Source organism: Gorilla gorilla, chromosome 11, assembly GCF_029281585.2.
Source record: "Gorilla gorilla gorilla isolate KB3781 chromosome 11, NHGRI_mGorGor1-v2.1_pri, whole genome shotgun sequence".
NCBI lineage: Eukaryota > Metazoa > Chordata > Mammalia > Primates > Hominidae > Gorilla > Gorilla gorilla.
The window spans coordinates 125,134,856-125,154,517 of record NC_073235.2 but is presented as its reverse complement, the minus strand read 5'-3'; the positions used below and the strand labels follow the sequence as shown (position 1 = coordinate 125,154,517).

The 19,662-nt window shown below is 42.7% G+C and overlaps 1 protein-coding gene and 1 pseudogene across 1 annotated transcript in view; one reads left to right on the top strand and one right to left on the bottom strand.

Annotated features, from left to right (window-relative positions):
• SGPP2 (sphingosine-1-phosphate phosphatase 2) overlaps positions 1-19,662 on the bottom strand; it is a 136,311-nt gene that overhangs the window by 91,175 nt on the left and 25,474 nt on the right. The gene's annotated exons all lie outside the window — the stretch shown is intronic.
• Positions 15,881-16,785, top strand: LOC101153679 (homeobox protein NANOG-like; annotated as a pseudogene).

Genomic DNA, 19,662 nt, shown 5'->3' with positions numbered 1-19,662 from the left:
ATAAAATGTTTCTTAGCATGCATCTCATCTGTCACACAGCAAATGAAGAAGTGTCTGACAAACAAGAAATGATAAAATGAAAATTACCCACATTATTACCCATTATTACTAGCTGCAAAATGTTACTGATATTCCTCATGAGAGGCTCTTATTTATTGGTTTATTTTTCTGAAGGTTTTTTTAAAAAAAGGTTTTCCTAGGGCTCCTTATTATCTCAGGCTCCCAACCCCATATTCCCTTTTAGGTCGTAAGTTCTTTAAATGCACATTTTCCTAAAATGGGATTTTTTCAGCCATTTAACCTTGTGGTTGCAGAAGAGCTACTCTATCTTGCTGATATTGGAGTATTAAGTGTTGTTTGCAAGGCTGCCTTCAATGTTTAAATAAACCAGGGAAGAAGGGGAGGCATGCAGATTGACTGCATGGTGGAAGAAAAAGAACACTGAGAACGTATGACTTACTGACTAAACTCTGCCAGTGAACACCTAAACAGCGCTTTGCTTTCCAAACACATAGAAAGGAGTCCTAAATGCAAAGGAAATATACCCAGGTCAGCGCCACTGGACATAATAAGGGCTGATCCACACAGCAGAGGAGCGAATGCCCAGCAGACTTGGCGGCCAGCCCAGCTTTTGAGCTTTCAAAGGAGGAATACAAGAAATAGCTTTCAGTCAAAACAAAGTGTGACCTTGGGGAAGTCAATTTGCCTTTCCGAGCCTCAACAGCCTCAACTGCAAAGAATGCAATGGATGGAGAAGGATTAGCTCAGTTGTTTTTTAATGTACAATTTTTTTTTTTTTTACAAGGAAGGAAAGGCTCATTAAATAAAATGTTACCCTGGGGCCTACTATATAAAATGATATAAGACTGAAAGTACTCGTTGAAAGTACTGTACTAATTGGCTGAAAATGAAGCAGGGTCCACCAAACCTCTATCTCAGGCCAGCTGCTCCCCGCCCTGCCACAACCGTCCCATGCCCCAGTCCTTCTCTCGAGGGAGCATCCTCTCAGAGCAGAGCAGTTCAGTAATCAATTTGAAAATCATGGACCTCAACCTCTTCCAGACGCCAGATATCATCTTCCTGTAATTAACTTTTGGTCTCAAGTACACAGGCTATAGCTATTCTGACCTTGAGGTCTTTAAAGAATTTGATAAACTGTAGACCAATGTCATTGCAAGGTTGTATTACTTCCTCTGTTTTTTGTTTTTTGTTTTTTTTTTTTTTCAGATTAGAGCTTTAATATACATTTTCTTCCAAAGGTCAAGTCCAAGATACTCCACCACTTCAACAGAGCCAGGAGTTCACATCTCGGGGGGATGGTAATCTGCAACTCTAAGCCATCCAGTTTAATTGGAAACAGCAGAAAGAGCTTGTTCTCTGGGGCTGAGAGAGATAAAATCTACACAGGGTACAACTCAGTCTTATTTTAAGATAATGTTAAGATTCAAAGCTCTTTTACAAAACACACCAAGAAGCAGCCTTCCCTCCACAGTGGCTTTGCTTTTGGAGTTTTGCAGACTGACTAGAAGGAAGCAAATGAAATGAATATGGAGTGAGCTGACCTGGCCAGCAGGGAAGAGGGAAGGCCTAGGGGAGAGGGAAATGGATGCTAGAGGCAAAGTGTCTCAGATTGAACTCAAGCTACCTATGCTCCCTACCCGGATAATTTCACATAAATGACTTGATCTCCCTGAGCTTCAGCTTCCTCACCTGCTAATGGGAATAATAAGAGTACATAGCACACAGAGACCTTGGGAGGATGAAACAAGATCGTGTTGATGATGTGTGCAGGGTACTCAGATCAGAGCAGGCAAAGAAATGTCTCAACAGGACATGGCTGTTGATGACGATGATGATGGTGGGGGTGGTAGCAGTGAGGCTTCTAGAAAGAACTTCTCAATTGTAATATGCATCCGAATGACCTGGGCATCTTGTTAACGAGCAGATTTTGATGTAGTTGACCTGGGGCAGGGGAGAGACTTCTCAGGAGCGCAGGTGATGTTGACGTTGCCATGTTGCTGGCCCATGGACCTCACTGTGAGTAGCTTTAGGATCAAGAACACCCCAGTGAAGGGTCTTTCAACACAAAAGTAAGGCTCTCAGATTTAATCCTCAGTATTAGAGGTTGTCTCAACTGGCATTAAGAGAGTAAGTAATGTGATCCAGGTGATAGATTAAAATGCCGGTGACAAACCAAAGGGGAACAGTGAACAGATACCATGGAGGATCCTGCAACACAGGAACTGAGCCCAGACAAGCACCTCAACCCTAGAAAGTACCAAAGGGAAGGCACAGGTAAGACATGCCTCGCTGAGACAGCAGCCTGATCAAATGACTGACTGATGATGCAGAAAGAAATATGCTACTGCACTTCTTGCCTTGATTTGAGAGAGGTTTACATAAATACTGGAATGACAAATTTGAAATTAGTTAAGAAGGAGTAATGAAGTTTGAAAGCCTTTCCTAACTTCTCAGAGCATCACAATACCAAAAAAAACCCAAACCATGTTTCCCTAAGAAGGGCTTTTGCACTACTGTCAGAATCCTGGCTTAGAAACAGGTTTCTCAGGCCTTTGCAGGGAACCACTGTCGTTATGTTTTCTGAAAATACAAATTAAGGCTGGGCACAGTGGCTCACGCCTGTAATCCCAGCACTTTGGGAGGCCGAGGTGGGCGGATCACGAGGTCAGGAGATCGAGACCATCCTGGCTAACATGGTGAAACCCCGTCTCCACTAAACATACAAAAAATTAGCCAGGCATGGTGGCATGCGCTTGTAGTCCCAGCTACTTGGGAGGCTGAGGCAAGAGAATCGCTTGAACCTGGGAGGTGGAGGTTACAGTGAGCCGAGATTGCGCCACTGCACTCCAGCCTGGGTGACAGAGAGAGACTCTGTCTAAAAAAAAAAAAAAAAAAAAAAAAAAGTTGAAAACAGCAAAGTTTTTCCAAACAGGGGCCATGTCTACATAGAACATTCATTCACTGTGTATGCTTCAGTGATGTAAGGTTGACAATAAACAAGACTATTTTTAAAATATTATTTTTAAGTAGAGACACGGTCTCACTATGTTGCTCAGGCTGGTCTTGAACTCCTGACTTCAAGCAATCCTCCTCCTTTGGCCTCCTAAGGTGCTGGGATTTCAGGCATGAGCCACCACACCCAGCTAGCAAGACTACTTCATTTAGCAATAAGTGCTATGACGAAATTAAAGTAGGAAATGGGTTACAAAGTGATCAATGTGTGTCTGGGGATGCTTGCCACAGAGGAGCCATTTGAGCTGAGCCCTGGATAAGGAGAGGTGTTGCTTCTTTGAGGGTCTGCGGGTCAGAGACAGAACACTTAGTGAAAGGCCCCAAGCAGGAGGCAGCTCTGCCTGCTGGGATATGTGTGAAAGAGACAGAGAGGAGATGACCTCAAGAGCAGACGTGAAACTCAGCCCAGACTTGAGACTGAGGCTGGAAGGAGCAGAAAGCCATGGGAGGGTTTTAAATGGGAGCACAACTGGATTTACTCTGGCGAGACTAGAACAAATTTTGGCTCTGAAACAGTGGGATGAAGCCCTGCTTTAATTCTTTTGTTTTTTGATTTCTTAAACTTGGTGAGAAAATATCATTAATTCCCAGTTCTGAACTGAAAAGCCACTGGGGTGAAATGGCATCATTTCTACCATGAGGGAGACCTGTGGTGTCCTGAATTCACAAATCTATTTACTAACCTGGCCCGTCACTTTTAATTACTCACATTTTTTTTAAGAGAATCAAGACTTTCCAACCTATAAAGAAAATTAAATGATGATTACTCAGGAAGCCTAAGAAAGACTGACAGTGTCCCTTGAAGGAGAAAACAGAAGGAACAAAAATGCACGAGGGCTTCTTCTTTCATCTTCAAGTCCAGATAGAATTACAAGTTGGGTGATCTAGCCAATGTCTAAGCAGCGCTCAGGTGATTAAAATTTCAGGATGGCGAGACTGAAAGTCAATAAAATGTAAGGACAACTTCTTGGAGTCAGAGAGCTTGAGAGGGAACTGCACACTCATCACTGTCACCTGCTTAGTGGGCATTTGTCAGGATCCCTCTGCTGCGTCCAAGGATAAGAGGGAGGGTTGAGGGGACTGAGCCCAATGTGGCTTTCATTTTACAGTGGAATTTCAGTTGTAGTCTTTTACACAATTTGAACTGTTTTCCTCTTGATAATCTGTCATATTTCAGCTCATCCTCTGAACATCTAATATCTTTTCTTCCTTTTCCTCAAGGTGGACCAGGACTACAAATTAAGAAATTCTTGAAATTGTGAGACAGTGACCCATGGTGGCAACAATGCTCTTCTTGACTCTAGAAAAGGGTCTTATAACTAGAAAAAACACTGTCTCATCATCACTTAAAACCCTGTGCTTGGGCTGGGTGCAGTAGCTCATACCTGTAATCCCAGCTGTTTGGGAGGCTGAGGTAGGAGGATCACTTGAGGCCAGGAGTCTGAGAAGAGCCTGGGAAACATAGTGAGACCTGTCTCTACAAAAAATTAAAAATATTAGCCGGGTATGGTGGCACACACCTGTGGTCCCAGCTATTTGGGAGGCTGAGGTGAGAGAATTGTTTGAACCTGGGTGGTGGAGGCTCCAGTGAGCCATGATCGTACTACTGCACTCCAGCATGGGCAACAGAGTGAGACCCTATCTCAAAAAAGCAGAAAACAAAAAACCTCTGTACTTGAAGGACACAGCATTTGCTTAGGAACCAAATCTGGGCATAGGATAAGGAGAGGGTTAGAAGTGAGCCTTTATCTGGATAGCACAGAAATTTGCAGTCATCATTTCAGAGACCAGGAATGTGAACTTCTACTAGAGAATTTCTTCCACAGACAATAAGAGACATTGGCATTGATACAAAGAACAGAAATAACCACTGCCATTTTTAAAGAGGGTGGGAGAGCCAGCTGCCCTTTAAATAATCAAAATGTCTTAAGAACTTATCTGTTTTTCAAAACATCTTGGATCTGCTAAAACCTGAAACACATTGAACCGAACATTTTTCCATTTAATTGTTAAGCCCTTGTATGTGTGGAGGGATTTGGCAGGCAGATGTTTCTGATTCATTTATATTAACTTATCGAAATGATACTTGGAAGAGCTATATAATGTTCGAGAAGGAGTGTTATAAACTTCAGTTTACTCGTTTTCATCCAGGCATTTCCCCTCACCCCAACACACACGTACAGGATTCAGAACTTGGGAGGGTTGATTCAGTCTCTTCTAACCTGGCAGCATGTCCTCACCCATCCCTACCTCCCTTCAAAAAACATTTTCTGAAGCATTAAAAGGCACTGCTAAAAATGTAAGAAAATTATTCAGGCACATATAAAGTTTTTTCTGTGATAATCTTTTATGTACCAAGATTTTAAAAGCAAATCGGTAAATCATACAAACACAAAACTGAAGTCTGACAAATTTGTCAGCAAAGTCAAGGTGGTTTTATACAAGGGCTTTCCCACTTCCCTCTTTCTTTATTTGGGCTAAATGGCCACAAAATTTTTAGCTTGGAATTTTCCTTCAGGACAGTCATGTTAGTGGGTGCATGTGTACGTGGAGAAGGAGGCTGAAGCAAAATGGTATCTTCATGCTACTCCTCCCATTTCTTTCATTTTTTTAAAATAGAGACAGGGTCTCACTCTGTAGTCCAGACTGGGCTCAATTCTCAAGAGACCCTTCTGTGGCACCATGATCAACTATTTTTTTATATATTTTGTAGAGACAGGGCCTTACTATGTTCTTGAACTCCTGGCCTCAAGCAATCCTCCTGCCTCCCAAAATGCTGGGATTATAGGCTACTGTGCTCAGCCGCTTCCCCATTTCTTGAATCCAGCCCTTTGCTTTTCAGAGCTCTAAAGGAGTCCAAGATGGTAAAGACAGTGCTTGGGAAGGATTTTCCTTTCTTGATCCTTCCCAGTCCCTGGGGTGACTGTGGATATGTGGTAGTGGATATCCGTGATCAGTCAGGGATGGAATAGACTAAGTGGGGACAGAATGGAAGAGGGAGGACATTTTGCCAAAAGAGTCTTGCTGTCTCCATGCTCCTCCTAAAGTCTTGCCTAGAGCAGAAATTCTTGAGAAGTTCCATCAATTTCCGTCACATTTTCACACTGTAGTTCCCCAATGGGAGGCTGTCGCTGAGGAAGTTTAAAGCCATTCGTCACAAAAATAAACTCAGGAAAAGCTTTGAAGTTGGGCGCATACACATGAAAGAACATTAAGAAGAAAACCATGCTGGGTGGGAACAATGGTCCTTCCCACCCAGACTGCCTCCGACCCTGCTTGCTTTGTGCTCTGAGAATTTTTGTTTGTTTTTCTGATTATCTGATTATCAATTTTTTTTCTGATTAACACATTTTACTTGAGAACATCATGGAAGTTCAAAAACTATATAAAAATAAAATCAAAACTGCCATTGTCCCACCCCTCAGACAATCCTCTGGAACATTCCTCCCGGTCTCTTTACTATGCATAATCGTGAGTGCAGGTGGTGGTATGTATCTTAACGAAATTGTGATTGCGATTAAGATCGAAAATCTTAAATTTTAAAGCATTATTACATTGTGAGCATGTCTCTAGGTCCCTAAATATTATTTCAGACCATTCTTTTGGCTGAGCTTAGCTTTTTACCTGTCTAGATCCAGTTTTGCTGCGTTTCACTTCCTCATCCACCCATTCTCACAGCAGATCCAACAGCTGACCCCTACAGCAAACAAGCCCACCAGATGACCAGTGTTGACGTGAGCGTAAGTCTTGTCACCCAAGGGTCTTCTAGCTCCCTGCTGACACCTTGCTCACTTTTGCTCTAACATGAGTCTTGTCACCCAAGAGCGTTTCTAGCTCCCTACTCACTTCTGCTGGGGTGTATGGAGACCCCATTCCCATGGACCTCTCTCTACCCTGCTCATTCCTTAACCTGACCAAATAAGCATCTGTGTTGACCATGTTCCCCGCCACCATCTGCTTGAGTTTCTTGGCCTTACGATGTTTGCTTGTGTTATTCTCCTGAGGACCCAAGATCTCTCTGCCATGTTTTGCAAAAGCTTCAAGCATACCCTTTAAGGCCTCTCAAGGACCACAGCTCAGAGATACACTGCTGAAGAAATAAAGAACGACCTGGGGACAGGCATGACTCATGATGGTCACTGTGCTGAGGCAGAGGGACAGTCCCCTAACCCATTTCACACAGGTAAAGCCAAGTTCTCTATACTTTGGAAGTCACAGGGGTTTGTACACAAGCTGGAGACTTCCTTTGTTGGCTCCAGCCAGCTGTGGTTGAGATAAATGAATATGAACAGAACCTAAGAGCAGGTCCCCAACCCCTGGGCCATGGACTGGTTCCATTAGGAACCAGCAGGAGATGAGTGGAGGGTGAGTGAGCATTACCACTTGTGCTCCACCTCCTGTCAGATCAGTGGCCCCGTTAGATTCTCATAGGAGCACAAACCCTATGGTGAACTGCACATGCGAGGGATCTAGGCTGTGCACTTCTTATGAGAATCTAATGCCTGATGATCTGTCACTGTCTCCCATCACCGTTAGATGGGACCATCTAGTTGCAGGAAAACAAGCTCAGGGCTCCCACTGATTCTACATTATGGTGAGTTGTATAATTATTTCATTATATTAATATATTACAATGTAATAATAATAGAAATAAAGTGCACAATAAAGGCAACGTGCTTGAATCATCCTAAAACCATCCCCCGACCTGCCCAGTCCGTGGGAAAATTGTCTTCCATGAAACTGGTCTCTGATGCCAAAAAGGCTGGGGACTGCTGCCCAAGAGGGTCTGGGTGTCATCACCAGCCTTGGGACCAATGCCGGACCTGCTAGGTAACTCTGGGGAAGTCTGAACTTATAACTTCACCTTGCAGTGGGGACAACACCAGCTTCTTTACTAAGGCATTTGGAAGGGGAAATGGAGTCACTTATGTAAATCACATGCTACCCCATCAGGCACACAGCATGTGTTCAATAAATGGTCATTGTATTTGCATTTCTATTAACAATGTAAATCACAAGACAATGTCAAAAGAAAGTCCAATTGGAGTAGAACACAGAGGAGAGAAAGACGGTAAAAAGATTCGAAAAACAGCCGAATGTGGTGGCTCATGCCTATAATCCCAGCACTTTGGAAGGCAGGAGGAGTGTTTGAGCCCGGGGGTTCAAGGCTGCAGTGAGCTATTATCATGCCACTGCACTTCAGCCTGGGCAACAGAGTGAGATCCCATTGCTTAATTAATTTAAAGAGATTTTTTAAAAAGGCATCATGAAGGGAGAGGAAAGGAATTCACCCTGGAAGGAAGACTCAGGTTTTAACAGAGAAGGGAAAGAGGGACATTCCAGCAGAAAGGAACAGCAAGAGGAGAGGCATGGAAGCTGTGAGGCACCGTGTTCCTGAAACAGTACATGGTCCACGACAGAGCAGCCGGGGTGTGAGGGATTTATAAAGGGAGTTGTAGGCAGCAGAGCTAGAAGTGGAGGCCAAAGCCAGAGAGGAGAGCCCTGGAGGTCGTAATAAGGAGGCTGGGTTTAGCACTTGGGTAATAGGGAGCCTTTGAAAATGCTGGAGCCAAGAGGTGCCATGATCAGAGATGTGCTGCTGTAAACGGTCACCAGTGGATTCACATTCTTGTCTTTTCTAAGTAATTTTGCATTGTTTTTCAGATTCAAATGTATCTTAAGAAGAAGTCACAGACATGTTGCCATGAAGCTCAACCACTTATGTCGTGTTCTCAGGGGTTTTATACACAACCCAGCCTCTGCCGTCCACAGCCCAGCAGCCCCACTGGAGCCTCCCTGTGCTCCCACCTTACATCTGAAATAACAGCTGGGTACTCAGGAAGTCTCATGGGCCATCCTGGAAGATGAATAAAAATTGGTTTCTGTGTTTGGCCTTGGTGCTGCCATGTGGGATCTGATGATACGGTTATTTAGCAAGAAACCACTGGAACAAAAACAACGTGATAAAACCCAGAGAAAGTGAGTCCTTCTTCTGTGGATGGCAACTGAATGCCACAGGCTGTGCAATGCCCACCCCGAGCAAACCCGGAGGCCCTGGGTTTTGACTGAGCCCCGTCACCGAGGGCCGCGTGCTTCAGATTCCTGCTCTGAAAACAGGGACTGTGGTTCCTATGCCCAAGGAAACAGAGCTTGTCAAAAATATTAAAGTGTGGGAAATGTGGTTCTCATTTCTTTTCACAAGAATGCAGTTTCCAGAAAGTGCTGTGTGACCAGAACCAATGACCCTGGTGCATCAGCGATGGTCAGAGGAACATAGTTTTGCAGTCTTGATAAAGAAGGGAACCAAAGCTGAACAACCTGCAGTATCTCTGTTTTACAAGGAGGATGGTGAATCAGGAAGAGCATGGAGTTGAAGGCCAGAAAGGAGAAAAGAAATGTACAAAGTCCTCGCAGCCCTCATTTCAGAATGGTAGATAGAGGTTCATGTTCCGGGAGCCTCTGCCCACTGCCCATCTCTGTCTCTCTCTCTCTCTCAATCTCTCTGAGACACACACACACACACGCCCATGCACGCACACACACATGCATGCATACACACCACTCCCCTCATGCTTTCTATGCTATAATGGGACTCTGCCATACTACACCAGTTCATTGTCTGAAATGGAGGCTGCTTTGGTTAAAATAATGACTTCAGCATCCTGTGTCCTTCCTTGTTCTTTAAAATGTGGCTTCCATGCTAGATGTGGTGGCTCATGCCTATAATCTCAGCACTTTGGGAGGCCGAGGCAGGCAGATCATTTGAGCTCAGGAGTTTGAGACCAGCCTGGCCAAAATGGTAAAACCCTGTTGTCCCTACAAAAAATATAAAAATTAGCCAGGTGTGGTGGCATGTGCCTGTAGTCTTAGCTACTTGGGAGGTTGGGGTGGGAGGATCACTTGAGCCTGGGATGCGGAGGCTGCAGTGAGCCAAGATTGTGCCACTGCACTCCAGCCTAGGAGTCACAGTGAGACCCTGTCTCAAAAAAAAAAAAAAAAAGAAAGAAAGAAAGAAAGAAAGAAAGAAAAGTGTGTCTTTTAGACAAGCAGCAGCACTCCTTGAGAGAAATTCAGAATTTCAGGCCCTACCCAAGACTGGCAGAATCAGTGGGAATTTTAACCAGGTTCTAGAGTGATTCTCTTGCACATTAAAGTTTGAGAAGCACTAACCTACATCTATTGAGAAAACAAAATATCTGGATGTATTGAGATTTTGCTATTCTATCTGGGCCTACTTAATATGTACACATGTATAGGGAAACCACTTTAAAAGTACGAAAGCCCTCAGTGAGGAAGAGGCAAACTAGAGAGACAAAGTCAATTAGTGCTTGTGCTGGGCTGGGGGTGAGGTGAGGAAAACGGGAATGCTTGCTAATGAGCATGGGTTTCTTTTTGGGGTGATGAAAATGTTCTAAAATTGATTGTGGTGATGGTCACAATATACTAAATTGAGAATATACTAGGAACAACATAGGTAAATTGCATGGCATGTGAACTGTATTTCAATAAAGCTTGAAAAAATTTAAAAGCACTCGGAAGCCTCGGAAATAGCAAACTGAAAACTTCTGACTGTAAAAGAGACCACCTGTAGAGCCAGATCTTAAGGATGCATTAAAGGCCATCTCATCTTTTCATAACTTCATACATAATAAATATCAGTAACTTATTTTTGCTCTAAAACAATATAGGACATTTTAGCCCTCTAATAAGTAACTGCTCTGCTGTCCTGGCTTGGTGAAATGTTATCACGGGAATGTTAAGGAGCAGAGTTTCTTTCAACAGAGGCACTGGGCCAGGCACGGTGGCTCACACCTGTAATCCCAACACTTTGGGAGGATGTGGCAGGAGGATCACTTGAACCCAGAAGTTTGAGGCCAGCCTGGCCAATGCAGTGACTCTCCATCTCTACAAAAAATTAAAAAAAAAATAGCTAGGCATGGTGGCACTTGCCTGTAGTTCCAGCTAATTGGGAGGCTGAGGTGGGAGGATCACTTAAGTGGGAGGTTGAGGCCGTAGTGAGCCATGATCTCTCCACTGCACTCCGGGCTGAGTCACACAGCAAGACCCCATCACAAACAAAAACAAAAACAAAACAAAAAACACAAAGAGACACTTAATGGTCATTGGCTCCTAGAACCAGGTAACTGGGGTTCGTATCCTGGACTTTCTGATTTAGGCCCCCTGCTCTGACCCTGCCCCAGCCATGTCCTTCCCTATGAAGCGAGAGAAGATGCTCAATTCTCTAGATCATTCATTGGCAATCCCAGCATTTCCTACCCAAATGCCTGAGCCTGCATCCCAGGCCTGCACGGGTCTCTGCCCCAGGTCTACCCTCCCTGGGGTGGAGGACAGCACAGACATGCACTACCCTAGACTGGAGGCCTGGTTGAGGATGGCTGTTCATGCGGGAACATAGACCCAGACAGAGCCCTTCTGTAGTCCTAGACAGTAGACAGGCTGCCTCCCTTACTTTGCTACTTTTTAGTGTAAATCTCTAGGCCGAGAATTCTAAATTTGAACCCAACTTTCCAGGTCACATGAAGACACAGATGTGAAGATAAGAGGCCAAAACATTATATTTAATGGTTTCTTAGTTTAACAAATAATGTTTAAATATATTGACCTATGGAATCTCAGTCTACATTTGTGTTTACCTTAAAAGCTCGCAATTTTAGAGGTCGCCTGATTGCTTTTTTCCTTCTACATCTGTCAGGTAATAAGAGAGTATTTCTGGTCTTCTATGGAACATGCCATATTTTATAGGCAAATATTAATGCATAGGCCTTACACATTAAAGGCCATCTCATCTTTTCATAACATCGTACATAATAAATACCAAGAATTTATTCTGGCTCCAAAATAATACAGGAAGTTTTAAGACAAGAAACATCTTAAACTTGTTTACCTTCATGTATGCCTCATATTTGCAAAACATGGTAGTTAAAAAAAAAATGGGAAATGAACAATAAAAAAACCACTGAATATTTTATAATATTAATAAAGCTTAAGGCTCCTCCTGGGCTACTTTTCTACTTACGAAGGATGGAAAAGCAAATCCTCTAGACAAAAATGCAAGGCTCTGAAGATTTTTTTTTTCTTTTTTCTTTTTAAATAACAGAAACAGCTTAAATGGAACTTGGGGAGGGTAGGGCTTAATGAGTTTAACCATGAGAGTTTAGAGTCTTTCATGGCGCTTTGAAGCTTCTTAAATAGTTCAGGGACATAATCCTAGAAAGGGTGATTTTGTTACTATTGTCACACGCAACCCACAAGTGGAGCAGGAGAGATAACCTTACTTTATTGCCCTCTTAAAATATTCTGCTTTGGGAATTATTTTTATTCGTTGTGAGTTGTGAAGCTGGGGCTGAGGTCATCACTTGCCTTTGCCTTCCATGAGCATACAGATGTCACCCATGTGTTGACAACCAGGTTAACTCCCACTCAGATCCTATTCTACCCCAGAAGATGCTTAGAATCTGTCATCCATCCTTTATGCCTCTTGTCATCTCGATTCCTTGTGGGAACTCTCCAGCTTTTTCTTTGTACTGAGGATTAGGTATAAATACAATAAATATGCTTCAACATTTCAATCATTTTAGACACCGGGGAGGTAGGAGAGACGGGGAAAATGATCTCAGATAAGACTATGAATTTGTAAGCTGCCATAGAGCTGTGCTGTTCAATATGGTATCCGTATGTGGCTATTTAAATTTAACAAAATAAAAGATCCAGTTCCTCAATAGTACCAGTTGCATTTCAAGTGCTCAACAGCCATGTGAGGCTGGTGGCTCCCAATATGGACGGTGCAATACAGAACATGTCCATCATCACACAAAATTTCCATTAGATGTGTGGAATGGGAGAGTCTGAGTGTTTTCTCCATCATCCCAGCCAAGCTTTCTTTTATTTACTCCAGGATCAGTACTATGATTTCCTATACCATCACATTTTTTGCAAATTAAAGCAATTTATTCTTAAATTCTAAAAGCAGATAACAGTGATGGTTGCACAGCTTTGTGAATATACTAAAAACCTCTGAGTTGTACATTTATTTATTTATTTTAGAGACAGGGTCTTGCTCTATTGCCTAGACTGGAGTGTAGTGGCACAGTCATAGCTCACCATAGCCTCAAACTCCTGGGCTCAAGCGATCCTCTCACCTTAGCCTCCCAAGTTGCTGCGACTATAGACACATGTCACCACACCCGGGGAATATTTTTTAATTTTTAAAAACTTTTGTAGAAACAGGGTCTCGCTCTGTTGCCCAGGCTGGAGCACAGTGGTTCAATCATAGCTCACTGAAGCATCAAACTCCTGGGCTCCCAAAGCATTGGGATTACAGGCATGAACCACTGCACCTAGCCGAGTTTTACATTTTAGAAGAGTAAACTTCATTGTATGTGAGTTATATCCCAAGTTAAGAAAATAAAGCCTAATTAGTCAAATATCAAGTAATAATTTTATAACCACCTTGTCAGGTATCGTACAGAGCAGCCCAAATGGTCTTATTCAAATGAAAATCAAGAATCAATTCATTTCTGAAAACAATCTCCATCCTCCAATGGCTCCCAATCACACTCAGAATAAAGTCCCAATGCACAGCCATGGTCAAGGACTGAGATCTGACCTCTGCTCCTCTCTCCTACCTCCCTGCCTCTCCTTTTTTATGTTCCAGCCACTCTGGCCTTTGCTTACTGCCTCTTACTCGAGCATGTCTTGCACATTCCAGCCTCCTGAGCTTTGTCCTAAGCACACTCTCCTCCTGGTTGGCTCCTTCGCATCTCTGAGATTCCATCTCCCCTATACATCTCCGTTCAGAGATGCCTTCTCTAGCCCTCAACTCCCTGGCTCCACATCATAACCCTGTTCTATCTTCTTCATAGCTTGTAGCCCATCTGAAATTCTCTTAAACTTTTTTTTTTAAAGAGATTGGAGTGGTGGGGGGGTCTCACTATGTTGTCCAGGCTGGTTTTGAACTCTTGGGGTCAAGCAATCCTCCTGCCTCGGCCTCCCAAGTAGCTGGGATTACAGATGTATGCCACCATGCCCAGCCTAATTCTCTTACTCTTGTACCTGTTAGTTTTTTTCATCTAAACTAGACTTCAAGCTCCTTGAAGGCAAGGACCCTGAGCACCTTGTTCCTGCAGAATTCCTGGCATCAACACAATGGCTGTTGTTCTGCCCACCACGCAGTAAGTATTCAACAAATGCTTGTTGTCTGAAGAGACAGAGAAATAAAAGTGGAGCACGCCATTAGCACACATTCTGGTTAGAAAGTAGCCATCTATGGGTTCTTAATGACACCCAAGGAGCTTTGAAAAATACACATACCTGGACTCTGCTCCAGGAGCCTGATTTACTAGATCTGGAGTGAGGTTCAAATTGGCCTGTTCTTTTTTTTTTTTTTCTAACAGCTCCACTGTTTGGTCCAATTGCCTCATTTTCAGAGAAGGGAATGAGGCTCACACTTGCCTGAGTTTTCAGCTAATCAAGCAGAAGCCTGCTTGTCAAGTCTAAGAAGCTCAGCTATCCAGGAACAAGTCTATGTGTGTTTCTGGTCCTCCATTACACTGTATCTGTGAAATCACTGTGGTTCACATTAAAGAAAATCTACTTTGACCCACAGGTCTGAAAGGGACTTTCATAACAGACCACTTCAGAATTTATCACAAGATAGAGTCAAGTTATTTATCTCTGAACTCACTCCTTCCTCATCCAAGCTCTCCTATTATAGTATTGAGGTTTTCACCTTGGCAGAGAGTTGTAAGCACATTTCACCTTGCATGCTTTTCTCCAAAGTCAAATCCAGACAGCAGATATAAAACACTGAACATCAGCAATGGGAACAGCATCTCTCAAGAGCCACCTGAGTCATATTTTCCGTTATCTTTTTGAGAAAGATAAACACCAGCGGGTTCTCCTCTCTTTACCTTCAGATGCTTGCAGGTTAGAGAGAAAATTTTCTGATTGGTATTGGCAAAAAAAAATCATGAAGTAAAAATGCTTAAATTTTTGAAGGATTCTAAAGGACCTCCTTGCTAGAGAGGAAAATTAAATGGTAATTGTTAACAAAAGAAAAAGATTACAAAATGCATCTACACTTTTGGAAATAAACCAGATGTTCTCTAGCACACTTATCAAAAGAGGCAGGTCAGTACTATTGATAAAGACTTGGGTTTCAATCCTGGCTTTACTATTCACTAGCTGTGCGGCCCTGGACAAGTGAGTTAATCTCGCTGTGCCTCAGTTTCCTCAACTATATAACATAAAATACAGTTGACCCTTGAACAATGCACGGGTTAGGGGTGCTGACCCCTGTGCAGTCAAAAATCTGCATATAACATTTGGTTCCCTAAAAGCTTGACTACTAATAGGCTACTGTTAACTGGAAGCCTTCCTTATAACATAAACAGTCAATCAACATATATTTTATATGTTCTATGCATTATATACTGTATTCTTACAATAAAGTAATCTAGAGAAAAGAAAATGTTATTAAGTAAATCATAAGGAAAACATATTTAATATTGATTAAGTGAAAGTAGATCATCACATTTTTTTTTTTCCTTGTCTTCATGTTGAGTAGGCTGAGGAGGAGGAAAAGGAGGGGTTGGTTTTGCTGTTTTAGGGGTGGCAGAGGTGGAAGAAAATCTGTCATTGACATTTTGCTGGACTGAGCTGGTTGCCTCCTGTTGTTGTGGAGGTGACTCACTTCATCCCAACTTCTTGATACTTTTACTTCTGGAGGTCATATTTCTCTAAGATCTTCCAGAAAAGTCTTAATGCTGCCTTAGCCTTTTTTCCAGTCCGGCTCTTACATTTTTTACTTCTCTTCCCCAGTAATAACATGAGTGTGAATCCAGCTTGTCCCCAAACCTGCCTGGCTTCAAAGCATCTGATTGTAAAGAATCTTCACCTATGCCTGTCATTTGTGGGCCTGAAGAAAACTATCCATCCTTGCAAATGTCTCCTGCTGAGATGCCTCACACTGAGACTGTCTCTCCTCTTCCTTCCTCCATGGATCTGCATATTCAGGATAGTCCTGATTCTCCTACCCGTCCCAAAGGCAAACAGCCCACTGCTGCAGAGAATAGCGCCACGAAAGAAGGAAGACAAGGTCCCGGTCAAGAAACAGAAGACCAGAACTGTGTTCTCTTCCACCCAGCTGTGTGTACTCAATGATAGATTTCAGAGACAGAAATACCTCAGCCTTCAACAGATGCAAGAACTTTCCAATATCCTGAACCTTAGCTACAAACAGGTGAAGACCTGGTTCCAGAACCAGAGAATGAAATCTAAGAGGTGGCAGAAAAACAACTGGCCACAGAATAGCAATGGTGTGACTCAGGCCTCAGCACCTACCTACCCCAGCCTCTACTCTTCTTACCACCAGGAATGCCTGGTGAACACGACTGGAAACCTTCCAATGTGGAGCAACCAGACCTGGAGCAATTCAAGCTGGAGCAACCACGGCCTGAACATCCAGTCCTGGAGCAACTACTCCTGGAACACTCAGACCTGGTGCACCCAGTTCTGGAACAATCAGGCCTGGAACAGTCCCTTCTGTAACTGTGGAGAGGAATCTCTACAGTCTTGCATGTAGTTCCAGCCAAATTCTCCTGCCAGTTTGCCTTGGAAACTGCTGGGGAAAGCCATAACGTAATAAAGCAGACAACTAGGTATTTTAGTACTCCACAAACCATGGATTTATTCCTAAACTACTCCACGAACATACAACTTGAAGATCTGTGAAGGAGAGTGAAATTGATATTACTCAATTTGACTCTGGGCACTGGCTGAATCCTTCCTCTCCCCTCCCTCATAGGATTTTTCTTTTTTGGAAACCACATGTTCTGGTTTCCATTATGCCTATCCAGTCAATTTGATGGAGGGTGGGGTATGGTTGAAGCCTAATCAGAGAGGTTTCTTTCTTTTTTCCTATTGGATCTTCCTGGAGAAAAGACATTTTAATAACCTTGGCTGCTAAGGACAACATGATAGAAGCTGTCTCTGGCTATAGATAAGTAGATCTAATACAGTTTGGATATCTTTAGGGTTTAGAATCTAACCTCAAGAATAAGAAATAAAAGTACAAATTGATGTGAAAAAAAAAGAAAATCTATTATTAGTGATCCCAAACAGTTCAAATCCATGTTGCTCAAGAGTCAACTGTACTTACTTTACAGAGCTGTGAACATTAAATGCATCGATGCATGAGAAGCATTTAGACAGTGCCTGACATACAGAAAGTGCTGAGTAAATAAAAGTTCTTGTTGATAATAATAATGATGATTACTCCACCCATCAGCATTAAACAACTGCTAGGCCATGAGTTTCCATGTATCTCTGCTACCATGCTCAGCAAACATGAAAAAATATTTTTGAATTTATAGATCTTTTCCCTTCTCTTCCTTCCTTTGATTAAGAGTTTGATACTTATCTTCCTTTACTTTCAGTCCCCTCGCATTGCCATCAATCTATAAACCGAGGCACAAAGCTGCGGGGAGCCTGTGGTCAGTGGGAAAGTCTAGCAAGTGGCGGATAAAAGCAAGGCTAGCTGGAGATGGCTGTGCCTCACGACACAGCCCAGGGCTCAGCACATCAGCCCTTCAGACATCTGCTCTGCAGTTTCTCAGTCAGCCACACAGAGCGTGTATGGTTTAGGTGCCTTGGGCACATCAAAATAATTCTGTACACACTTATGAGACCAGACAAAGAGGCAGCTGGAGTGTCTCATGTGTGGTCACATACTTTCTAAATGATTAATATGACTTTCAAAGTATTCGCCATCAATGGGGTGAGAAGTTGATTACATCCACCTGCCCTTTTTTAGGTCGCATGAAGAAACTAAGCTAATCATTTTACAGAGCACTTTTTTCCCTTTAAAATATCCCTCCAGATGATTGATTTCATAGGAACTTTGAAAATTGTTTCTGGGAAGTTTGGTTTTAGTGGGGAGTTTTCTTTGGTTAAGTCTCTGATTGCAGTTTTTTTTTTTTCTTTTTGTATGGTTTTTATTCATTTGCTACTTTTCATTAAAAGCAAAGAAATGGGGGAAGGGAATGTTGGAATTCCAGTTAATTAAGACAACAAAAATGCATTATACATTTGGTCAAAATACATTTTCTATATTATGAAGGAAATTCACAAAGAGGTTGTTGTTTATAAATCAATATGAAGTAAACATTAAATAGTTAAAAAAAAGATGCAGAAAATAAAAAGAAACCCATTACCCTATTCATCCGGAGAGCTCTTGGAACTAAAGAAATGCTTTCATCAGAATTTGAGTTCTAGGATGCATGGGAAAGCCAGTGAGAAAAGTGAGGCTGTCTTCCTGTCTTTCTCTCAAACATGGCAAAGGTTTGGTACCAACCCCCTTTTCAAACCCCAGGATTTGGTCTGGGAGTGGCAGGGAAGATGTGGCATCCGAGGTAGAACCTCCCCTCCAGGTTCCCATTAGGTCATCTGCCAGCTGTGTCTCTCAATGCACCTTTTTGTTTAAGAGAATGCACCATCAGTAAGCAATTCGATTCACACCTGAATCACTGAAGTTGCAGATCCTGGATGAAACCCATCTTACTGCTTTTGGAGGTAGAGTCTGTCCACCTACCTGAGGGTAACAACTGTTTCATCCTCAGCTATGTCCAGTTGATTTCTGCAATGATATCTATAGAAACTAACAATATCTGTAGAAAATGATAGCCTATAACTAATTGATGGAAGGAAAGATAAAAGAAGAGAAAGATGATTATTTGGAAAATTTCCACAAATGGCTATGCTGCTGCTAAAAGGAGCTTCAACAATGTTAAAGCCATTAGTCCCAGGAAGGGCAGACTCTTTAAGCTGCTTGGTGCAAATGAGAAGATGGATGTTACTCAGGCAATAGCTGATGTCACCTCCATCTGCCAGGCATGGTCTGCTAGTAAATAACGTGGAGTGCTGGAACAGTGAGTGAGTGCTTTCTTCGTCTCAGAGGAGGCAGAAATGTTTGATGCTGCAGGACAGAACACAGTCCATATTTCATATTCTAGTTTCTCTTAAGTGGATGATTCCTTTTAGATTGAAGCACATGAAATTGACAATATTTGATTATTGTTGATACACAAAAATGTCAATTTCTTATGGTTCAGCTCATAAATATAAATATAGAGGTTTTCCATTTTAAAAGACAAATTCTGCCACCTCAAACCCATGTCTGAACTTGGAGAGATGCTCATTCCCATAATTGCTAGCAGGGCCAATGGACCAAGGTGACCTCACAGATCAGAAGTCACAAACAAGCACCCTGCACATGGAATTATGACCCACAGATCTACATTCCCCTTGGTACACACATAACTGGCTTTTAGAAAATTAGTTGCCAGAATTTTAAAATTCCCCAGATTTCATACTGCTCTTGAAAATCAGCTTGGCAGCAGTGTGCATTCCCACATTCCTTGTGATAAGAATCAGCTAACATGGTGAAACCCCATCTCTACTAGAAATACAAAAAATTAGCCGGGTGTGGTGGCAGGTGCCTATAGTCCCAGCTACTTGGGAGGCTGAGGCAGGAGAATCACTTGAACTTGGGAGGCAGAGGTTGCAGTGAGTTGAGATCGCACCACTGCACTCCAGCCTGGGTGACAGAGT